This window comes from Ixodes scapularis, unplaced genomic scaffold (genome assembly GCF_016920785.2).
Source record: "Ixodes scapularis isolate PalLabHiFi unplaced genomic scaffold, ASM1692078v2 PGA_scaffold2__306_contigs__length_199485367, whole genome shotgun sequence".
Lineage (NCBI taxonomy): Eukaryota > Metazoa > Arthropoda > Arachnida > Ixodida > Ixodidae > Ixodes > Ixodes scapularis.
In genome coordinates this window covers 174,475,673-174,500,394 of record NW_024609857.1, presented here as the reverse complement: position 1 = coordinate 174,500,394, position 24,722 = coordinate 174,475,673, and positions in this window count along the sequence as shown.

Sequence of the window (24,722 nt, the reverse complement as noted above, 5' to 3'; positions counted from 1 at the left end):
AACGAACGAAATGCTCGGCATGCTGCGGGTCCGCGTCTACGCAGACAAGCACCACCAGAACTTCGCCCCAATTAACATCATTCACCACGTGGAGATGCGGTTTTTGTTTTGTAGTGAACCACCTTGGGTCTGTCGCCGCAAAGCGGCGTAAACGGGTGGTCCTCATTTGTTAACACGCGACCCAGTGACACACCGCGACGAAACGTCCCCATGCCCCTACAGGCTACAAACAACCTATTCGCTAAAACGTCATTCGCGAAAACGTCCATTCGCTCAAGTGATTCCTATTCGCTAAAGCGTCATTTGCTAAAACGTCATTCGCTTATATGATATGGAGCACTTACCATCTGTTGCTTTCTGACATTAGATCTTGAGTTTCGGGCAGCACTTAAGACACCTAACATCAATGTTCCCATTCTTTTTTGTTTTCACGAGTTTAAAATAATCCCTATAAAAGGGCCATGGTACGTCTGATTCGCATTCTTTTATGCTACTGACGATGGGCGTCTCATTGATGATCGAAGACATGACGATGCAGGCAAATTGCGTCCGCAAGTCAACCAGGCAACCAAAGACAATGGGACTGACTCAACCGACTCAACACTCGACCAAAGAAGGCAGCACGTAACGTAGCCACGCGGCCACGTAGCCTTTGTTGTTGTTGTTTCCGAGAGACCTCTGTTTATCTTTTTCCTTCAGCTCTTCTTCGCCACGGCGGCACGCTTAGCAGAGAGCCCGAGTTGCCCGGGCGTCCGGGCCCGGATAGTGGCGCCCGAAAGTCCCGACAGGCCGGAGCCAGTCGGCGAGAGACAGCCACCGGAGGTGCCTCCAAGTAGGTAGAAGTTGGCAAATGGCAAAACACAAGAGCCCGGGGAGCCAATAAGGTCACTGGAGCGAGGCACGTGAAGGCGCTGCACAGATGTCCACATCGGAGTTGAGTCCTCACGAGCCTTACGCTCACGCTCCAATTGGCTCACCGAGGACACAGGTTTTACTGTTTACGACGTCCCGCTCAACCTCGCGTGTTGACGTGGCTTGCCCTTCAGCGCCAGCACTGGCATCGAAGCCATCGGCGGGCCCAGAAGACGTCGGCCGCATGGAGAAACGAAGAGTGCACACGCACCTAACCTTCGAAACGCAACGAGGAGCGAAAGTCTTCAAGCTTCCACGTTTATTCTTTCGTTTTTAGGAAGGAAGAGAATATTTTAACGCGAGCGCGGTTAGGGGCTCGAGTCACAGAAAATCCGTCGGATGTCGGTGGCGTCTGTGGCGTGACGGGAAATCCTTGAATGGACGGTAGGGTCGTCACGTCATAGGTACGTGACTTCGCTCGAGAATTTCAAACAACCCACAACGCTCATGTGAAACGTGACGTCACACGTGGAATGAACGTGGTTAAAGACATACGAATTAATGGTCGCCGCATGTTTCAAATGATCCCACTTGATAAACTAAAGGCCTGTTCACACATACAGCGGAGCGCTAAGTTAGCGCTACGTGAGCGCTCCAAGAAGCGCTAATGTGGCGCTTCCTAGCGCGTGACTTAGTTCTAACATAGCACGCGATTAACGCTTCTGTAGCGCCTTGTTAGCGCTCCAGTAGCGCTTTGTTAGCGCTCCAGTAGCGCTTTGTTAGCGTTCCAGTAGCGCTTCGTTAGCGCTCCAGTAGCGCTTTGCCAGCGCTCCAGTAGCGCTTCGTTAGCGCTCCAGTAGCGCTTCGTTAGCGCTCCAGTAGCGCTTTGTTAGCGCTCCAGTAGCGCTTCGTTAGTGCTCCAGTAGCGCTTCGTTAGCGCTCCAGTAGCGCTTTGCTAGCGCTCCAGTAGCTCCTTGTTAGCGCTTTAGTGGCGCTTCTTGTACCGCGGTGCTGCGGATTAGCGCGTGCACTGCGGTACCGGTTCCTGTGGTTGGGTGTGCGTCAGCAGCACCATGGCGGACATGTGGGATGCTGAAATAGAAATGCGACAAATGCTCTTAGATACCTGATTAGCGCATATGTGTGTGGACGGCTTAACGCGCAGAAGAGCCTTCTGGGTGCGCGAAATCTTTCACCATCGATATACCGAGGCGTACCCGGCGAACCTTGTTCCCAGGATGAGGGACCGAGACGCAGAGCTCTTTCGAAGGCGATTATTTTTAACTGCGTGTCTTTGAAACCAGGGTCACGCATATCAAATAGAAAGCGATGAGGTCGTACCTAACCAATTAGTCGCTCAGAGTCCATGACTCTGGATCGCCTGCCCGACCCTTTGCTTGGAGAGCGGCTGTTTTACTTCCTCTTCTTTCAATGCCAAAAGAAAAAGCAACAAAAAAATCGCCGTTCACGCGCTGTTCTGCAGCAGCAAGCACGGCACAAAGAGTGTGAGAGCGCTAACAAGGCGCTTCTGTGGCGCTAACAGAGCGCTTCTGTAGCGCTAACAGAGTGCTAGCAAAGCGCTTCTGAAGCGCTAACAGAGCGCTACACTACGCGCTAGGAAGCGCCACATGAGCGCTCCTTGGAGCGCTCACGTAGCGCTAACTTGGCGCTCCGCTGTATGTGTGAACCAGCCTTAATTCATCTGCCTTAAAAAAAAAATTGGAAGAATTTACGCAGGATCGCACCCACGACCCTTCGGTTGCGAGCCAGACATGCTTCCTACTAGGAAACGGAGGGCTTGGGAATGGCACTGCGATCCTGCCGTCCTTAGAGTGCCTCGATGTCTGTCTGTCTGGGTAAAGGCATCGCATCGAGTGTTGTTAGCGCGTGCCGAGCAAACACATAAATAAGCCTTGCGGGGTAAAACGGCATCAAAGCACTGGCAAAAGCTCCTCGATCGCGCCGGGAGTGTTGTATCACAAGAACAATGTCATTGTGTGACTCAAGAGCATGAGAAGCGATTGAGAAGGCCATGCGAACGGGGTCCGATAACCCTATCGCGTTCAACTCTTAAAGGCGAAGGTTAATTGTCCTCCCAGTTTTTTTTCTTCACAAACATTTTCAGTTTTGTACAGTGCAAAATTTTAGTTCGATTTATTGCGTGGAAACACTACGTGATGTTAAATTTCTTTAAACTGTAATTATAATTTATTTTCAGTTATATGTTATATTGTATTTTTTACAATTTTGACGAAGTGAATAGAAAAGTACCTGTAAAAAGTAACTTCAATTAGTTACAAGTTACTGGAAAATGTACCTAAGATACAGATACAGATACGGAGAAATGAAAGTACCTAGGTTTGTACCTCAGGTACAACAAACGTACCTAGATACCGATTTACAGTTACTTGTACCTAGGTACTTTACAACCCTGGTCAGAGTCACCGAAAGTTGGCTCACACACGAACTGTTGTTCTTCGTGGTGTTGTACGCTTCAACCACCTCTCGACGTGTCTGGTCGTGGTGTGGATACGATATAATGGTGTCTTCTAAGCGTGGTTCGCACAATCTCGGCAATGTTCCGCTAGATGGGAATCCGCGGTGCCTTACAAGGAGCTGTGGTGTTCTCTTAGGCGAGTGTTTAAGCACCGGCCAGTCTGCCCGTTATAAGAGCGCCCACAAGAGGAGGAAATGCGGTAAAACATGCCTTCTACGCAGGCCACGAACTTTTTCCCATGCTTTACCTTACATGTGTTATATTTTCATTTTGTGTTTCCTTCCCTGCTACATGTACAGCGAAACATAATCTACTTTGTTTTTGGCTGAGAAAACAACATTCGCCTCATATCTGGACGCGACCTCTTCAAGTCCCCGTGAAATGCAGTGAAAAAAAAAGTGAAAGCCGTTTACAACTCCCTGTAACATCGAATTAGAGCGCAGCTCTTGAGGAGGAGGAGGGAAGGGTACTGGGGGGTGAAGTGACCTGGGGGGGTCACGTGACCTTGAAGGGTCACGTGACGATGCCGATGTCATCAGTGACGTCACTGATGACGTCATTCGTGATGATGACGATGACGATGCGGATGCGGGTGACGTCATCAGTAACGTCACTGAAGACGTCATCAGTGATGATGACGATGACGATGTGGATGCCGGTGACGTCATCAGTGACGATGACGTTATCGGGGAGGTCACGTGACCTCGGGGGGTCACGTGACTTTGGGTGTCACGTGACCTTGGGGGTCACGTGACCTTGGGTGACCTTGGGGGCCACGTGACCTTGGGATGACCTTGGGGGTCGCGTGACCTTAGGGTGACCTTGGTTACGCCGACGCCGGCGGCGACGGCGACGCCGCTCAAGCCGGGAACGGGCCCCTAAGAGCTGCGCTCTAAAACGAAAGCCGTTTACAACACCCTGTAACACCGGTTTAGAGCGCAGCTCTTGAGCAGAAGAAGGGGAAGGTACGGACGGGGGGCTATACCCCTCCTCCTCCTGCTTTTTTTTTCCGCTAAATTTGGCGGGGAAAGTTCGCTGAATTTGGCGGGGATTTTTTTCGCTAGATCTAGCGGGGAATATTTTCCGTTAAATTTAGCGGGAAATTTTTCCGCAAAATCTAGCGGGGAAAATTTTCCGCTAAATCTAACGGGGAAATTTCTTCCGCTAAATTTGGCGGGGAAATTTCGCCTCTATATTTAGTAGGAAATTTTTGCCGCTAAATTTAGCGGGGAAAGTATCTGCTAAATTTAGCGGAGAAAGTTCTCCACTATATTTAGCGGGGAAAATTTTCCGCTAAATTTAGCGGGGGAATTTACTCATAATGCACCGCGCGGTAACGCCGACGGCGACGGCGACGGTGACGCCACTGAAGCAGGAAACGGGTGCCTAAGAGTTGCGCTCTAGTAAGTAATAACTGAAACTTTCTTTTTGTTATTTTCTAACTGGTTCTTCCAACATAGAATTGGAACTAATTTTTACAATTTTAATTAAAATATAGCATGGTGATGAAATAATAGTCTGGGTATCCTGAATCCTTAATCTTTTGAATCTGGGAAGTGAAACTAACACCCATTTTGTGAACACAAGATTTTATTAAAGCTAAAGTTAAAAAAAGTGAAAGCCGTCTACAACTCCCTGTAACACCGAATTAGAGCGCAGCTCTTGAGGAGGAGGAGGGAAGGGTACTGGGGGGTGAAGTGACCTGGGGGGGAGGGGGTCATGTGACCTTGGGGGTCACGTGACGATGCCGATGATGTCATCAGTGACGTCACTGATGACGTCATCCGTGATGATGACGATGACGATGCGGATGCCGGTGAGGTCATCAGTGACGATGACGATGCGGACTCCGATGACGTCATCAGCGATGATGACGATGTGGATGTCGGTGACGTCATCAGTGACGTCACTGATGACGTAATCCGTGATGATGACAATAACGATGCGGATGCCGGTGACGTCATCAGTGACGTAACTGATGACGTCATCAGTGATGATGACGATGACGATGCGGATGCCGGTGAGGTCATCAGTGACGTCACTGATGACGTCATCAGTGATGATGACGATGTGGATGCCGGTGACGTCATCAGTGACGATGACGTCATCGGGGAGGTCACGTGACCTCGGCGGGGGGTCACTTTACCCTGGGGGTGGTCACGTGGCCTCGGGGGGGGAGTCACGTGACTTCGGGAGGGTCACGTGACCTCGGGGGGTCACGTGACTTTGGGTGTCACGTGACTTTGGGTGTCACGTGACCTTGGGGGTCACGTGACCCTGGGGGAGGGGTCACGTGACCTCTGGGGGTCGCGTGACCTTGGGGTGACCTTGGGGGCCACGTGACCTTGGGATGACCTTGGGGGGTCGCGTGACCTTGGGGTGACCTTGGTTACGCCGACGCCGACGGCGACGCCGACGTTGCTCAAGCCGGGAACGGGCCCCTAAGAGCTGCGCTCTAAAATTAGTTCCAGGTCGAGAGGTTGTTGAAGCATACAGCATCACGAAGAACAACAGTTCGTGTATGAGCCTGCCTTCGGTGACTCTGACCCCCAGCCATGTGAGCTTTCTGGATTTAGGATAACAAGAGCTCCTCCTGAAGAAAGGAAGAAAACAAATTCTTCAATCAGATGGAAGAAGAAAAAAAAGTGGAAGCCGTTTACAAATCTCTGTAACGCCGAATTGGAGCGCAGCTCTTCAGGAGGAGGAGTGAAGGGTACTGAGGGGAGGGTAGACCCCTCCCCCTTCTCCTCCTCCTCCCCTCATTCTTTAATATGCTCCGGGGGGGTGTCACGTGACTTCGGGGAGGGGGTCACGTGACCTCGGGGAGGCTTGACCTGGGGGTGACCTCAAGGCCACGTGACCCCAAAGGTGACCCCCACGTGACCTTGGGGGTCACGTGACCTGGAGGGGTCACGTGACCTCGGGGGTCACGTGACCTCAGAGGGGTCACGTGACCTGGGGGTCACGTGGGGTCACGTGACCTTGAGATGACCTCGGGGAGGCGACCACGTGACCTCGGGGGTCACGTGACCTTGAGATGACCTTGGAAGGGGTCACGTGACCTTGGGGAGGCGACCGCGTGACCTCGGGGGTCACGTGACCTCAGAGGGGTCACGTGACTTGGGGGTCACGTGACCTTCAAAGGGTCACGTGGGGTCATGTTGGGGTCACGTGACCTTGAGATGACCTTGGAAGGGGTCACGTGACCTCGAGGGGTCACGTGACCTTCAGGGGGTCACGTGGGGTCACGTGACCTTGAGATGACCTTGGGAGGGGTCACGTGACCTTGGGGGGTCACGTGACCTTGGGATGACCTTGGTTACGCCGACGCCGACGGCGACGGCGACGGCGACGCCGCTCAAGCCGGGAACGGGCCCCTAAGAGCTGCGCTCTAAAAAATGAAAGCCGTTTACAACTCCCTGTAACGCCGAATTAGAGCGCAGCTCTTGAGGAGGAGGAGGGAAGGGTACTGGGGGGTGGGTCAAGTGACCTCGGGGGGCGGGGGGTCCCGTGACCTTGGGGGTCACGTGACCTTGTGGGTCACGTGACCTTGTGGGTCACGTGACCTTGTGGGAGTCACGTGACCTTGGGGCGTCACGTGACGTCAGGGGGTCACGTGACCTGGGGCCACGTGACGATACCGATGACGTCATCAGTAGCGTCACTGATGACGCCATCAGTGATGATGATGACGATGCGGATGCCGGTGACGTCATCAGTGACGTCACTAATGACGTCATCAGTGATGATGACGATGACGATGCGGATGCCGGTGACGTCATCAGTGACGTCACTGACGACGTCATCAGTGCCTATGACGTCAACGGGGGGTCACGTGGCCTCGGGGGGTATCCCCAGGTCACGTGACCCCAGGGGGGTCACGACCTGGGTAACCATCGTGACCCTCGTGAGGGTAACCCTAGTAACCCTTGTGAGGGCAACTCTCGTGACCCTCGTGAGGGTAACTCTCGTGACCCTCGTAAGGGTAACTCTCATAACCCTCGTGACCCTCGTGAGGGTAACTAACCCTCGTAACCCTCGTGAGGGTTACGAGGGTGAGTAACCCTCGTGAGGGTAACTCTCATAACCCTCGTGACCCTCGTGAGGGTAACCCTCGTGAAGGTTACCCTCACGAGGGTTACTAACCCTCGTAACCCTCAAAAGGGTTACCTTCACGAGGGTTACCCTCACGAGGGTTACTAACCCTCGTAACCCTCGTGAGGGTTACAAGGATAAGTAACCCTCGTGAGGGTAACCCTCGTGAAGGTAACCCTTTTGAGGGTAACTAACCCTCGTAACCCTCGTGAGGGTTACGAGGGTAAGTAACCCTCGTGGCCCTCGTGATCCTCGTGAGGGAAACCCTCATGAGATTAACCCTCGTAACCCTCGTAACCCTCACGAGGGTTACGAGGGTTGCGGTTACGCCGACGCCGACGCCGACGCCGACGGCGACGGCGACGCCGACGCCGACGGCGACGCCGCTCAAGCCGGGAACGGGCCCCTAAGAGCTGCGCTCTAAAAAGTTACATATTCCACGAGGCGCCTATCAAGCGCGCGAACATCTGACTCCTTGTTTTAGAGCGCAGCTCTTAGGGGCCCGTTCCCGGCTTGAGCGGCGTCGGCGTCGCCGTCGCCGTCGGCGTCGGCGTCGGCGTTGGCGTCGGCGTCGGCGTCGGCGTAACCAAGGTCATCCCAAGGTCACGTGGCCCCAAGGTCATCCCAAGATCACGTGACCCCCAAGGTCACCCCAAGGTCACGTGACACCCAAAGTCACGTGACCCCCCAGGTCACGTGACCACCCCAGGGTCACGTGACCCCCGCCGAGGTCACGTGACCTCCCCGATGACGTCATCGATGACGTCACCGGCATCCGCATCGTCATCATCACTGATGACGTCATCAGTGATGATGATGATGACGATGCGGATGCCGGTGACGTCACTGATGACGTCATCAGTGATGATGACGTCATCAGTGATGATGACGATGACGATGCGGATGCCGGTGACGTCACTGATGACGTCATCAGTGATGATGACGTCATCAGTGATGATGACGATGACGATGCGGATGCCGGTGACGTTATCAGTGACGTCACTGATGACGTCATCAGTGATGATGACGATGACGATGCGGATGCCGGTGACGTCATCAGTGACGATGACGTCATCAGGGAGATCACGTGACCTCGGCGGGGGTCACGTGACCTGGGGGTGTCACGTGACTTCGGGGGGCATCCGCATCGTCATCGTCATCATCACAGATGACGTCCTCAGTGACGTCACTGATGACGTCACCGACATCCGCATCGTCATCGTCATCATCGTAGATGACGTCAATGGAGTCCGCATCGTCATCGTCAATTATGACGTCATCAGTGACGTCACTGATGACATCATCGGCATGGTCACGTGACTCCCCAAGGTCACGTGACCCCCCCAGGTCACTTCACCCCCCAGTACCCTTCCCTCCTCCTCCTCAAGAGCTGCGCTCTAATTCGGTGTTACAGGGAGTTGTAAACGGCTTTCACTTTTTCATTTCATTGTCTTTCTTATGTGCTATTAACAAGCCAGTTGGTAGTCAGCGCGTGTGTTGTGTTCTCTTCGTCTTGTTGTCCTCGTCCCAGTCCCGCTGTTTTTCAACATGAACTCTTACAAACTTTCCCAGTCAACGTCCCCCCCCCTCACCCCCCACCGTAAAATCTGGAACCAAAAAACTCTCCCTCCGCGGTCGGTATCGACGGGCCGAAGCAGCAGCGCAACACGATCGTGGAGAAAGAGAGGTGAGAGTTTATTATTTCCTCTTCTTCGAAGAATGGCCTACGGCCAGTGGTCTACGTAACTTTTTTCGTGAGAGGAAGAAGAGTGAAAATAGAGGCGAGCTGCGGAACTATTAGCATCTTAGAAGTTCGAATATTAACAGAAAACATAAATTCCGCGAACATATTTCGCTATTGAAAAGTATCCACAGCAAATCAGTCCTAATCGCGAAATGTTGTGCACGTAAGAATTTACGAATTCTACATATCCTGATATTGGGAAAGTGCTCTGCCGGGGAAAATAAATTCGTTTACAGTATGCGAATTTTATTTCGTCACAGGTCAAACTCTTTAATTGCACGTCGGTAAAACGCACTTGAAATTAGCGTGATTATTACCTTTCCAATTTAGTAAACGCGAAAAATATTGTTTTCAAACATCACTCGTAGCACGAGCATAGTTGTAAACCCGAGGCTGAAGATACGGACAAGGGAGAAACACAGAACGACACAAACTTCGTCCGTGTCGTTCTGTGTTTTGCGCTTGTTCGTATTCCCAGTCTCGGGTTTACAACTATGCTCAATTTACACCAGCTAGCCTGCACCCTCACCATTGCTTTATCACCCATACATTGTGGCGACTGTGTCCGCTGACTCGATACAACGACAGTCTCGATCGCGACCAGTTTACTGCAGTTCACTAGCGGTCTATTGCTTGATTTTAACGATACAGTCTCATGAAGTTCTGTAACGTTTGGCTGAAACGGCCGGCGTAACAACATCGGCAATAAAAGCCGGCTGTAAATGCCGGCTGTAACGAAAACCAACACCGAAAAGCTTTACACCTATAGGGAACCATGCAAGAAGATTTCAGTTCCCCGGCAGGATTTGAAATCAGCACCTGAAGGTTGTGAGCCAAGTGCTTGGCAGAATGAGCTACCCAGGGTCGGCGGTGGGATCACGCAAACGGAAAGTATTTGGCTGAGCGCGCGAGGGAGCGGACGTCCTTCCCTTCTTCTTTGGAAGGCCCAAAATACATAATGTTCTTACCAATCTTTGTCAGCATGATGAAGTTTGTTTAATTATTATACATGCACTTTATTTATTTGTCTTTGTTTCCTGCAAAGGCGGATATATTTTTTTCTATGTGAAATGAAACCGTTCAAGTGACTGCCATAACCACCCCCCCCCCCCCCCCCCCCCCCCCGGCCAGGAATTCGGATAGACTTACGCAACTGAGCACCAATAATGCTTGAGAGAGAGGCAACCTCTGCATACAATATTGATTGCCGTTTTTTCTAATTAAATAGCTTCGAAGAGCTACAAATACCTTCGCAGTGCTACAAGCTTACCTCAAACACTTGTTCACGAGGCCTGCGACGCGCTAGTTACCGTGTTGTGTTCTTTGCAAACTGAAAATAGTGGTACGGGCAGCAATAAACTAGACCACCACGGCGCGGAGCTTGGGTGTTTCGGAACTTTTAAGACATATTCAATTGCTCTAGGGTTAGCAAATGTTAGTTTGCGCGTGACTTATCTCAACAAGCGTTGGTTAGCGGAGGGAATGCTGCGGATATGCTTCCGTTAGATAAGAAAACTAGCCCTGCCTTTCGTGGCTTGATTGCGTGTGTTCATTTCGTTGTGCGTAATAAAGAGAATTACAGGCTTCAGTAAGAACTGTTAGGAAGCAATCGTCACTGACCTTTTCGATGACAAGGTTAACAATGCGAAAGAACATATAATTTATCGTTTGCTAAGACAGTAAAAACATCGCGATGCTTCAGGAACGATTGAACTTGAGTAGAGACTGGGACGTCGACAACTGATGCGGCGGGAAACGCAAACTGCCGCCATAAAAAGATTACGTATTATGCTCGACGAGGAGCGGTGTGTGTGTGTGTGCGTGTGTGTGTGCGTGTGCGTGCGTGCGTGCGTGCGTGCGTGCGTGCGTGCGTGCGTGCGTGCGTGCCTGTGTGTGTATGTGTGTGTGTGTGCGTGCGGGCGTGTGTGCGTTTGCGTGTGTGTGTGGGTGTGTGCGCGCGCGTACGCACTGAACTTTTAAAAGACCCCTCATGTGCGGATATTTCAGAATATATTGAACACAATCTTTGGAAATTGATTTTTAATTACCTGCAATATTTTCAACCCTTGCGTTATATGTTTGGCTTAATCTTTCTGGGAAGTGAGAAATATTATGCTACATTTATTTTGGAGACGAGCGTGTTTTATATTGAGGGTGTGTGAATATAGCAACCTATATAAGTGTTCTAACTTTTAACACTCTAAGGATGTATTTGTGTACACGAATAGTTCTATTTGCCATGGCACATTATAAAGAGGCTATTAAGGGTTGCAAAATATTTAGAGGGTATGCTAGCCTTGACACCAACGTTCCTAAAACACTCAGTTGGGAAACTCACAGTTGAAAACTGGGCCGCTGGCGTCAACCGAGACCGAGCTAAACACGGCAACAAGGCCACTCTTAATCTTTCTTCTTTACCTTAGTCACATTGCGCATCAGAAACCAAGTTTTTGCGTAAGAAACAAGCGGGAAAACGTTTTTCTTGTAACTTTTATTAGAATTTGGCACAGAGTGACGGGCGCGTGATGTTTTTTTAATATATTTAGTTTGTAAAGTATTGTGGCACAATTAATATTGTTTTTGTACAACCATGTCTCAGCGGTGATTTCAGGTAGCGCGTCCCGACCTGGACGCATCCTAACTACGTTAGTAATCGGCGGGGCGTCAACTTGGGTGTGGGGGTGGCATCCCACCTTAAATGTTCGGCGCCAAAACGGCCGATTAAAGCCAAGTAGAAGTCACAGCGGACGCCATCAAATAAAATACTCCGTGCAGTTCTTTAAGTGGCAGCTGCGGCAGAAATGCCGGCGTTGCGATCGCCATTAGCTCGATTCTCGAGCACGAATCAGTGCCACTTTTTCAGAGCAGGCTTTATGGCAGTTTCCCAACTGAGTGGTTCTAGTAATGTTGATTGACACCAAAAAAAAAAAAAAAAAAAAATTTCGGTCACTTAGCTTGACTATGCCAGGATATAGGTAGAGTGAGCTTATGCGCACAAAATGAGAGGTGCTATCAAGCGGCTCCGGCGCAGCGTCACACTTGGCTACTGCGCAACGGAGGCGCACAGCTGGGCACACGGCGGCGCCAGCGCGTCTGCCGCGGCTATGACGTCACTCTGGAATGCCGCAGACCGGCGAGGAGCGCGCGGTGGCGCCGGAGCGCACGGCGGCGGTGGCTCCGGCCAACACCTCCTAGAAGGCAAGGCCGTAGCGCTCTTGTCGTGACGTCGCAAAGGAAGGCCATTGGGGACGCGCGTCGAAGTGAAGGCAACGCGCGTGGATCGACCGTCGTAACGCGTTTTTAGTCACATACGCTTGTCATATTAGCTAAAATGAAAGCTGCGCATAGCAACGGGTAGAGAAAACATTTTTTTACAGGAGCAAATATTACACCGCTAAATAATCGATACGAAATGGCACGAGGTATGCGTATAAGACGTCTATAGAAAAATGTGATTGTTTTAAGTAGAAAACATTGAGTCATGCAATTATTGTTGTAGGAATGCATATTTTATACAAAAATACTTCGACAAAATGGCGAGACACGCGGTGTTTTTGAAGCAGCTAAACAGAACAGTTAAAAATCAGGCAGACGTAGTCAACGCGGAAAGGCAAGACAAGTGTTTCTCACGATCATGTAAGCGACGTTATCGCGTGCAGTCACTGAATTCTTGCATCATACCCCGGCCACATGGCAAAATTAAAGTAATTTTGATCGAAGGACATTATGGGGTCGACAAATCCGCTTGCGGCGCTCGTATAATCACTCAAGACCGCGAGCTGATTAAATCCTATATGATTGAATGAAAATATATTAACTTTTTCGTGTGGCAGGGGTACTAAAAGTACTACTTAGTCTACTAATTTACCTCTCCTTATGGGTTCGAGCTGTCTTAGAACAAAAAATAACTTATTTTGTATATAATAATACTATTACCTTAATAGTTATGATTCTAGTATAAACGCGGTAAAGGCAATAAAATAACTTTAGTATAAATAAACACAGAACCACAAAACACGCACTTTCAATAATCAAACAAACTTGTTTTTCACCTGCAGTGAAAACTAGATCAGCGCGCATATTTACAAATGTCGACGCAACTGCACACGAATAACGACAAAGAACAAAATCGCAATCTATCACCCGATTTAAAAAAAAAAAAAAAAACGATTGCAGCATTTTACTTGCGTCCTACATGACCAAGAAAGCCCGTAAATAAGTTGTTTCTCACCTTTCGATCGTATCGATACGTCCCACAATATCCGTGACGAACACATTTGAACACGAACTCCAAGCCTCTCTCTGTCGAGAGAGGTCTATCGTTTAATCGACCAGAGTCTTCGTTAGCTAGTTGTCACACGTCACTCAAACCGTAGCAGGACTTGTTTCACGAATCCACGTAAATGCCGTAGTATCCAAACGAACACAAAAAAAAAAAAAAAAACTACCCGAGACTACGGTGATGACAGAAATACGACGGGAAACAAGTCTCAAAAGTACCACACACGAGAGCAGCAGCGACGAAAGGCTTAACGTTGTCGACCCATCTCTTGCTGGTGTGCGCTCCCTGCGACAATGACTGGATTTCTTTTCGGTTTCCTTCTCTTCTGAGATGTCTCAGCGTTCCTTTTCAGACAGTCAGCAGCTCGCACACAGCGTAAATTTACCGGAATCGGAGCCATGTGGCGTCGGCAGCATCGCAGCCGGTCCTTTCGAAAAGTGTGGGGTGCTGCGGAACTGCACGTAGTCCCGCGGTAACGGGGATATTTATAAATATAAATTTGGTACTCTCAACCTTGGAAGCGCGTTGTATATTACGTTTATATTATATATATATATTAAATTGTACAAGACTGCGCCTTTAAAACGTATATTAATGTCGGATAAACGCGCATGAACGAACACCACCGCGCCGCTTGTCAAGGATCATTTTTTTTCACGTCGATAGCGTATTCTCACGTAGTTGCGCCATGGACTTCCTTACTCCGCCATTGCGACGTAACCTCTCAGAGCGCTATGGCCTTGTCTTCTAGGAGGTGTTGCTCCGGCGCGCCAGCTGTGCACCGTGTGACGTCCCTGCTCCTCGCGCATGCGCAGACCGGCAAGGCGAGCGCGGCGGTGGCGGCTCCGGCGCGCCAGCTGTGTGCTGTGTGACGTCACTGCTCCTCGCGTTTGCGCGGCACGGCTGTTTGACAGCCAGGCGAAACTGCTCAACCTCGGCCAATGTAGCTGACGCTACAAAAAAATGCGGCTTCAATCCACGCTGTGAAGATGGCTAATCAGAGAAGCTGTGGTATCACCTGCAACGATTGCCCACTGCACTATACACCTTTCCAAAAAACGCTCCTAGGCCGCCGCCATGTTGCTGATGCTGATGCGGCTGGTGCGACTCTCGCGCCCTCTATCGGCTAGAAATTTTCTGCCACTCTCTGGGACTGTGAAGACCCGCTCAGCGCAGTTCTTTAATTACGTTTTTGCGGTTGTGCATTCGACGTATTCTCACCCCCCTTAAAAGTTTCCACTTATCTTTTTTTTTTATGCGTGCTGCGTACCCTTTCTGCGTTATCTTCCATTGCGAGAAATAAGGCTGGTAAGTGCCTGCCATCTAAGTTTCTCCGCTTTACATTCACGGGAAACGAAGGAGGTGAAGGACGTCGATTGACCCTCGACGCGATTTTGCGAACATTGTTCTCCCCCCTCCCAGAGATAATCCGCGTAGAATCCGCAGTTGTCTTCATAAATAGTTGTCCGTGTTGGGGGGGAGAAACGGGAGAGACTCGTTTGTTTCTTTCCCTTGGTGCGGTTGTGGAAAAAGGAAGCTCTCCCCAAAACGTGCCCCAAAACTAAGACATCTCGGATTCCGTCCGATCGTCAAGATGTGACTGTCGTCGACTGTGACTGTGTTATTGGAGATCTTTCTCAACTTAATTCTTTTCGGATAACAGTGCATCGTGTGGTGCGTACGATATATTGTTCGAATGTTAACACTTCCTCAATCGTATGTCCGTGTCCTGTCCATCGTTAAACACGTTATTTGTGAGCGTGAAAAACGCGTGCCTTTCGGCCCTCTTCTGTTGCAATTTATTTTTGACAGCAAAGCGCTTTGTCGTTTCACATGCGGCGAATCCCGCGCCGCCGTCAAAACTTATTGCAAGAAAAAAAAAAAACACACAAATAACTAGAACTATACATTCCAGTCGCAGTCGTTCTGTCGCGCGCGTACCCAAAAAACATTGTTCAGGTTTTTTTTTTTTTTTTTTTTTGCTTTTTTTTTAAAATGTAGTACAATGCTTTTTCAATGTCCTCGGGAAAATACATGTACCATGAAACACAAAATATAGCGGGAAAAGACGAGAATTTAGCCGCCAGCAGCGTTTAAAACTGCGCCTACGCAGGCTGCGCGTATTGAAATCACAGTCCACTCGGTTAGGGTTAGGAGGGACGCCGGTGAGAGTCTAGCCTCAAACTCAGTGACTGTGCTCGAAAACGGTTTGTTTCTCCTGGGGTCGAGTGTTTTTTGGAAAGGTGTATACGAAATGCCGGCGCCGGTCGCAGCACGCCGCCGCTGGTCGTATTGCGGTTTCTTTTCCTTTTGCCGCTGCTAGTATCCACGCTGCTCCTCGGGAGTCCGAGGAGCAGCGTGGCCTATTCATAGCCGCGCTGCAGCAAGGATAAAATTAGTTCCTATACTCCGTTTGTTCTTACGTTTAAGCACTGTGGATGTGACCAGCCATCGGAGCCAATCGGAGGCCGCGTGAGTGACACGTGACATTAGCGAGAAGGCACAGCGACGCGCAGAAAGCGAATGACGGGCCACGTCCACAGAACGGGATTGGCTAGGATAGCTGGTAGCATCCGCTGCGTCCGAACGTAAGGTGAAATGGGGTAAAGGCGGGTTCTTCTTTTATATATGAAAGGCTAGTGACGTCACTCCCCACGTCGCAAGGTGCCGTCGCCGCGGCAGCTTGGACAACAGTAATCTTCACCGGGAATGTATGCGGTGAGCGCTTATTCTTCAGATTGTTTTCAGGAGCTCCTTATTATTCAGTATATGGTTAGGATGATTGTTTGGCGCTTATTCTTTATTGAAACGAATGTTGTGCGTTATGTTGTATGCGTGGTGTTTGGATTTTCCCTTCAACCTTCTGAAGTCTTTTTTTCCCGTGAGAACGCCGATACGAAAAGAGACGCGGGGAAAAGGAACGTGATTCGCATTGTTCGCAGGCGCCGTTATCATCCATTATGCTGTGTGCACTTCACACGAGGGCTTCAGATGACGTCAACTCCTTTCGAAGCAGCCACAAATCTAATGTTTACCGGGACGCGTGGGAGGGTGTTCCTCTTGTTCACACGCGCCTTATAACCCATCATGTGGTTCTGCTGCTGGTTTTGTGGTTTTGGTTATTGAAACAGATACTGAGCTGTATGTTGTATGTCTGATTTCAATTGGCTTGAATTGTTCACCGGGAGTTTTTTGCTTACAACGCCAACGACACGAACATTTCCTTGGCTGCATAATAGAGGTATACAGCTGCGCTGTAAAAACTGTTCTCTCTGAGTTTTTATTACATGTTCCTTGCCCTCATGAAGCCGCTTGTATGACCAGAAAATCTCTCTTGCTGAGATTTTAGCCGCCGGAAGAGATACCCACATTCGCTAGAAAAGAACGTTAGGGTTTTGATTTCGATTAGCCCTAGAGCGAGAGCGAGATCTAATCTGCCTTTCTCGGGCAATTGAAATTGGCTTTGCAGGGCGAGCTAACAACGAGGTTCGTTTGCTTCTAACGCCAGTCGCTAACAGAATAAAAAGAAGAAAGTACCTAACGTGGTGTGTTAGCAGACCTAAAAAGATTGACTCTCTAGCTGCTACTCGCCCCCCCCCCCCCCCCCCTTTCAAAAAGTTAATTGCTTCTGCGTTACTCAAATAAGACACAGTGATTTAATCCTTCACGTTTATTGAAAGTAATTAGCTATAATAACAAAAACACTAATGATTATTTTCAACACCCAACGAAATTTTAATTCGAATGAGCGTCTCCAGGCATTTTTGGGGAAGTAGTATTGGGCATCAAAATAAGTCAGTCATGATGTTCGGAGTTAACAATGATGTACATCTTTTGACAAATACACAACATTAGTAAGCACATATATATAAAGTCACATCTGTATCAGACAGTCAGTCGACCAGATAACCTTTAGACCCATCACTTTCCAGGATCCTGAGTCCATGCCAGATTATCGAACGTTGTGCGTATCTTCATCAGGCGGTGATGCCTGCCACCGCACAATACATGGTCTGAGTTTTTTGTCAGGTTGTAAACAAGCCATGTTATTTTATGTCCAGTGTTTCTCTGGTGAACAATCTTGAAGGTTTCTTCTATCTGAAATAGATGGATCCGATCAGTTGTTTGCAGCATTTGAACATATAACACAATAACTATTGCAGGTATAACTATATTTTATATAATGTTGACGATAATACGCATATCATAATATAAGCTCTCAATCACGGAGAAAAAAATTGACTCAAGGCTTTTCAGGTTTGTGTCAGACGGCAGTGTATTTTTTTTTTTTTTACCTTTTCCAGCAGTTTCTTATATTTCAGCAAATTGAGCACGTGTTTTCTCAAAAAATAATTCTCAGTAAAAAAAAAAAAGCCCCAGGGTGGTAAGGACATCTAAAACCTTCGTCGAGCAACGAATGACATGCTGCGATGATATGGAGTTCTGAACTTGACGCTCGACATAGGGCAGACATCAGAATATAAGGCAGTGTTTACTTTTATTGCCTACCACGTATGAATCAGAACTGAGAAACCCAAAGGCCTAACTTTGTTTGTACTCATATTTAAATCAAACGCTTAAGGCCATCGACCCACTGATTCAGGGAACATATGCGCTTTTTGGACGCTCGCTACTGCTCTGAATCTGAAAACAATTGTTTTGAACCGTTTCATTAAAAAAAATAATATAATCTTCTTTCCTCTTGTATATCTTATGTTATGTTTTACGCTGTTAGTGGATAATTATAGTGTCGCGAATATAAAGGGTCAAACAATCTATTGCTCCACTAGTTCCCATTCTGTGAAAAATTCCTTCAGTATGACTATTTTATCGCGCTGTATCGTTTCCCATCCTTATTTTGAAGCCCCTACAGCATAACACACGGCTGATATTAAACATGTGTACCGCAAATAAAAATAAAGAAAAAAGTATATCCGTTTGGAGCTTTTAAATGTAGAGTAGCTTATCAATTTCATGAACTTTTTGTGGAACTCGTCCTTTTCGCTGCTATCAGTGCGAAAACGTTAACTGCCCCATGGAACAGAGCCGACGTTATCCGCAACCTCGAAAAAGGCAGAGAAATCCCCTCCGTGACCTAACGGCTTTTAAAACAGCTGCGACGCGGTTGCGTGCCGGATAGTTCCAAGAAACGCCACCCCTCACTCCTGGCGCTGTTCCCACGCGCCGCCGCAGGAGCGCACACCTGCCGCTGCCCAGAGTCCGAACGGACGGCCTCTGCAGAGGAGAGCGGGACGCGCAGTTTGGAGTACGCCACCTACTCGTATACAAATACTTTTGCATTGGCACGTAAGCAGTTTGAAGTTTCCTCCTTGAATATATTTCTTACAGATGTGTATATCTTGTCCTGTGTTTGTATCAAACGTTGAGCTGCCAATGAAGTAGAGAATCCAGACGTAGACAAGCTGTTTGTAGTAGTTTTCTGTCTGCATTTGCCTCCAGAAGTTTTTTTGGAATACACATTTTTACATAGCTGTCAAGTTCTGCAGTGCACCTGGCCTACCAACGCGAATATGTTTACTGACCCACCTTACTCGTGAATGTCATGAAAAAAACAAAACAAAGATAACATAGAAATAAAATTTGAAAAGCCTATGCTTATTTTAGTCCTCTTTATTGTCCTCTCTGTCGCTTTTTACCGCACATGGACAGATGCTGACTGACGCTTGTATCAGACCGTGGCTCCGGCATGATGGAACGCTACAACGCCGTTTTTATGGTCGCATCTTGCAAGCGCTTTAAGTTTTAGACGGAGGCTGAATGGCAGGCGGACGAACGCAAACAAGGAAGCCGACACAGCTTTTACATCCGTGTCTGACCACGATACGAGACGGCGCAATAGCAAACGATGTGGGAAACCGCCGCACGTCTCCTCGCACGACTAGCAGGCGGTGTCACCTTTCCAGCCTAGACGCACCGGATATTGTGAAAGGGAGACAATAGGCTTCCGGGCATGTTAGGCCAAGAAGCCAAGCCAATCCAGTATTAATGGCGAGCCCAATCATATGTGGGAGGGGCTTAGAACAGGCTGTGACCTCCGCCTAATTGGCGTCTAACAAGAATCGGACGAAAACAACTTTTTTCAAGCAAACATTATGTGTGCGTCCCATTTATTCCCCTTGAAAAAAAAGAACGTTTCTTTCTTTGTTTTAGTGACATTTTAAGTGTGTAAATATGCTGTTTCAGACTTGCATTCATAACCAGATTATATCAGCAACCTAATTTTGACTTACTATACACTTTTCAATGATAAAATGAGTAGCTGTTCACTGAACACTCTACGCGAGATCACTTAATACCAACAATTTAAACCGAGACGTCCCGTCAAGTGACTAAAGGTTCAGTTATACTCCGACGTTTAGCGCAGCGAATGCAGCGTAAAGCAGAACGCGTGCATTTCATTGGCCGGCGAGCAGGAGCTCGATATCTTCGACCAATCAGCGCCTGTGTGCGCTGCGCTACACCGCGTTTGATACGCTCAGCGTGGGAGTATAACAGAGTCTTAAGCCCCATTACGTAATGCCACAGGACATCAATTTTTCCTCTAGATTTAAAGAGAAAATGCTCCCGCTTCACCGATAGCATAACATAACATAACAGTGAGCACGGGTTCATGACCATGATGCAACGTGTAAAACACTTCGTCGTTCGTCTCGTTTTGAATCTCGGAAGTAGCTGCCATCATTAGGATTTCATCGTGCCAGCCGAGGCCGTCCATCTCCCTCTCGCTGCTGCGTCAACGCTCTCCGAGCTTGAGTGCAAAATCTTTGGTGCGAAGATAATCGACCTCAAGCCACTACTCGTTCTACCCGCAACATTGTCAACGGGATTGTCATCATTGTCACCAAGTAAATTTCAGGACGGCTATCTGGAAAGGGTTTTTTCATCTTTCTGCGAATAGTAATTGGCCCATGTTCAAAACTATCATTTCCTTCCTAACAAACAAACAAATACCATGCAAAGAAGTTCTAAAGCATGCGAACACAGCCTGGTACAATACAACTCTGAAAAAAAAACTATCCAATAGAAAAAAGTGTGTTGCCATCAGCAACAATGAATTCTTGAAACGCTCGCTGAGATGTATACCCGACGACTACTGAAAAATACAACTCGGTTAAATTGCGAAATATTTACTTTTAAATCTCACACTTCACTCAATGCTACATATAACCCAAACAGTTTTGGAACACTTAAATTAGTTGTGATTATTGTGTTATGTTTCTTATCTTGTCGGATGGACAAGCGGCAGCTGATGCAAACTGTGCCTCCGTGGTGAATGATGTTTTTGCAAATTCTTTCTTCGTATAGATTGAGAAAAGAGTGCCTTTACTATCCTCGAGCAATCATGCACGAATGAACCTTGTTGTTATTGATGTTATTCGTGTTTCCAAAATAATAGATGGTGTTAACGATGTTGACTCCAAATTACAAAAAAAAAGTTTTATTATTCTATACAATTGATTTTCACGTTCACTTGGAGCTGGTATAGTGCCCAATGACAAGAAAATCAGGAAAGTTGTTCTGTTGCATAAATCTGGTGGCAAACATGGCCCATTTAACTACCGTCCTATTTTATTAACCAGTTTTTCTTGTAAAAATGTTTAACCATATCATCTGAACTCATTTAGCAAACTTTCTAGAATCTAAAAAGTTATTTACGACAGTTCAACAAAGGTTGAGAAAATCAATATTATGTAAAACCCAACTTGTGTCATTCATCCATGATCTTCATCGTTACCTGGACTTTGAATCACACACTGATTGAGTTTTTTTCATGTTTCAAGGCCATTCGAAAACATTTCACATTTGCTACTAATCCAGAAGCTTCTCGCCTTAAACATTGACCCTTATGTACTAGATTGCATTTTTAACGAATTATTTGCAGTTTGCCATTGTCAACAACAACAATTCCTCCTTCGTGTCTGTTGATTCTGGTATGCCGCGAGGCTCAGTAATTGGTGCCAGGTTATTCCTCATTTACATTAACGATCTAGTAGCTTACATTTCCTCATCAATGAGCCTGTTCGACGATGACTGTTTTATACCCCAACATTATATAACCCACCAGTCTGACACTTCTAAACTACCACCGGACTTTAACATAATTGCCCACAGGTGCAATTCTGGGCTAAAGTAACTAAATACTAATAATTTAAGCCAATGAGGATATCACGCAGTAAATGTGTATGCCCTGCTTATTACCTAAACAATGACACCCTAGCATCTGTTGTAGTTTCTAAAAATCTTGGCGTCCATATATGTTCCAGTCTTTCTTGGATTACTCATTTCGAGTAGGCCGCAAACGATGCTGAGCGCTAGCTGGGCCATTTAAAATGCAATGCTTTCAAGGTCCTTCATCCCTAAAACTAAGATATTTTTTTTAAAATCTAGTTTGGTGAAATTAGAATATGCCTTCTCAGTATGGGATTCCTGCCATCAAAATCTTGCCAATGCATTAGAAGCCTTTCAAAACCGAACAGCTCGCTTTATCTTGTCCAACTATCTCCATACAGTCAGCGCCACTAACACGAAAACAATCTTCTTATTATCTAACTTATCTTCCCGCCATAAACACGTTCGTCTCTATTTGCTTTAAAAGATTTACCATCGCAACCCACTACTACGCCATAAATTGTGCATAAACCATTTTATCCCTCGGCTCGCCTCGACCACATCTATAAATTTGGTATACCAAAGTATAATAGAAGCACTTTCAGCGTCTCCTTCCTACCTCGCACATCAAAAGACTGGATTCACCTTTCCGCTTCAGTAAAATCAAATTTGGGGGTTTTACGTGCCAAACCTACGACGGGCATCTGGCACGCCCCAGCGGAGGACTGAGGATTAATTTCGACCACCTTGGGATCTTTTGACGTGCAACCGAAAGCTCGGTTACACGGCGCCTTCTCCGCAATAAGCCTCCGTCATATTGCGGGCACCTCGGTCGGGATTCGAACCCGCCACCTGGGGATCCGTAGGCCGGCGCTCTCGCCTCGGAGCCACCGAGGCGGCTCTTCCGCTTCAGTAGGGTCAACTACTGATGTATCAGTTTTCAAACGAACCGTTATTAACCGCACCATTAGTTGATTTATTTTCATATTATTTTAATCGTTCACTGCCCTCTGCAATGTACCTTGTAACATGAGTGTAAATAAATAAATAAGAAAATAAATATAATGCCACCTGAATTAGTGCGTAATTTGCACCAATAAAATGCCCCACAAGGTCTACCAGGGAAATTAGAGCTGCATGACAGTGCTTATTAACACTACAATATCTGACGTCACATCACCTGATGTTACGTGACGATTTAGGAGGCTTGACGGCACGGTGCCAGGTCGTGGTTTTGCTTCGTGCCATCAAGACGCGCGACCTGAATTTCTGTGACAAAAATGCCCCGCTAAAGTTATTGGCGAATACATGGGCGAACGAAAGGACGGACGGATAATTTTGTAGAATTACATGGGTCTGTTAATAGCCTTACATGGTTTTAAACAAACTAATCGGTATGTGCATTGTGCTAATGGATACTGGCCAGTTTTTTGTAATGTTTTCCTCGCTTTGTTTCTGGTTTTTGATGGGCGCCCTAACAAGGGACAAGGGTCACGTCAGACATTACTTATTTTTATTGCGCTAGCCCATCAAATGTTTTGCGGTGAAATACAAAATGTGCAATGCATATTGTAATACACTTCGACATACCAATTTGTCTTAACACGAATTATCTTGGTGTTCTAGACCAATGGCGATTCACCATCGCTTGCTCAAACTCAAGACGCAAAAACCACTCCAACGTATGACACAAAAGATTATGAAGATGCTTTCTTGATACTGGCCTTGATTTTCAGAGACTCGTCTGTCTCGTACGCGTAGACGTGGGTCGGATGTTCCACAAAATGGCAGATGTCGCGAGGAAACACGACATTCTTGTGAAGGTGTCGCGCAGACGTCTGGAACGCTTCGTCGAAGCACGTCTGGCAATAAAGATAATTAGAAATTTTTAACGGCGTGAAATGGCACGGGCGAGTCAGCAGAAGTGCGGGATCACTAAGGGTATCCCATTTTTGCTTTCAAGTACTCACCTCCTCAAAACTTTTATACGCCGAGCTGCTGCATGGTCGATTCGAAAACGCGAATGTTTGATTTGAACTGGTTGCATTTGTTTCGTATTGTATGGCCTCCAGATTCAGTGAGAGCACAAACGTGGAGCTGGCATTTGATACATTTAACATCCGATGTAAGCTATCAATCTGAAGAAAAAGGGAGATGTACGAGTCAGTAACCGTGGTTTTCAAAGTTTATGTGATTAGAGATTGCATCAGGGAACATATATTAATCATGGCAGGAATAACTAAAGACCCCGTGCACGGTGTTTATAATCTACGAGTTGGGATTTGTTTTCAAAAGGCAGACAGTCAAAAGCCGGGAACTTTAGTCACATATTATAATGTGGTGCCTTGGGCTTACATATTGCGATTTAACAAAAAAGAAATAGTTGAACAATATTTGCAGTTATATTTCAACTCGTGGCACGTGCACTGCGGATGCTTAAGTGCCAGTAGAGGAATTGAAACCCCTCAGTAAGTTGCGACCTTTGGTCAACTGAATACAATAGTGGGCAAAAACATAACGCCTTATTTTGTTTACAAAAAGAAAAAAAAGAAAAAGAAAGCGCGAGTGCCATCGGTTTAGGAACTTGCGCTCTGCGACATTCTGCAGCTCATTTTGCGGGTGGGTGGCCATCTGCTCCCGCAGCGTTCTTGGGAACTTGATCCCACACCGCCGTTGCTGCACCACATCCATGTTTTGATATTTCTGGAGAATTCGTCGCGTTAGGGCCAGCGATGGCGCTCGCTTTTTCTTGTGCTGAAACGCACTTCAAAACTCTGCGGCACCAGGGCAAGAAAGCTGCGTGCTTCGGCACATCCCAAGAGACGTGCCCGTTTCTTGTTGTATCGGCACAGTTATGACTAATGTAGGTAACGCAAACCCCCAGTGCAATATCGTGTCCTTAGTTGGCAGTATGTTCCAAACAAACTTCCGGCCAGTGTCGGCACCTCATAGTTGCATGGCCATAACCGCGATTTTCCCGTGTCACCCTCGCACATCGCGCCAGGTGCTGGGGAGACAGCTCAGCTGCACAAAGTGCTTCACGAGCTATTGGTATGGGTGATTATTTTACGCTATCGTCGGTTGACGTTCGAGCTACCGGTATTCGTATTGTGTCGATCCAG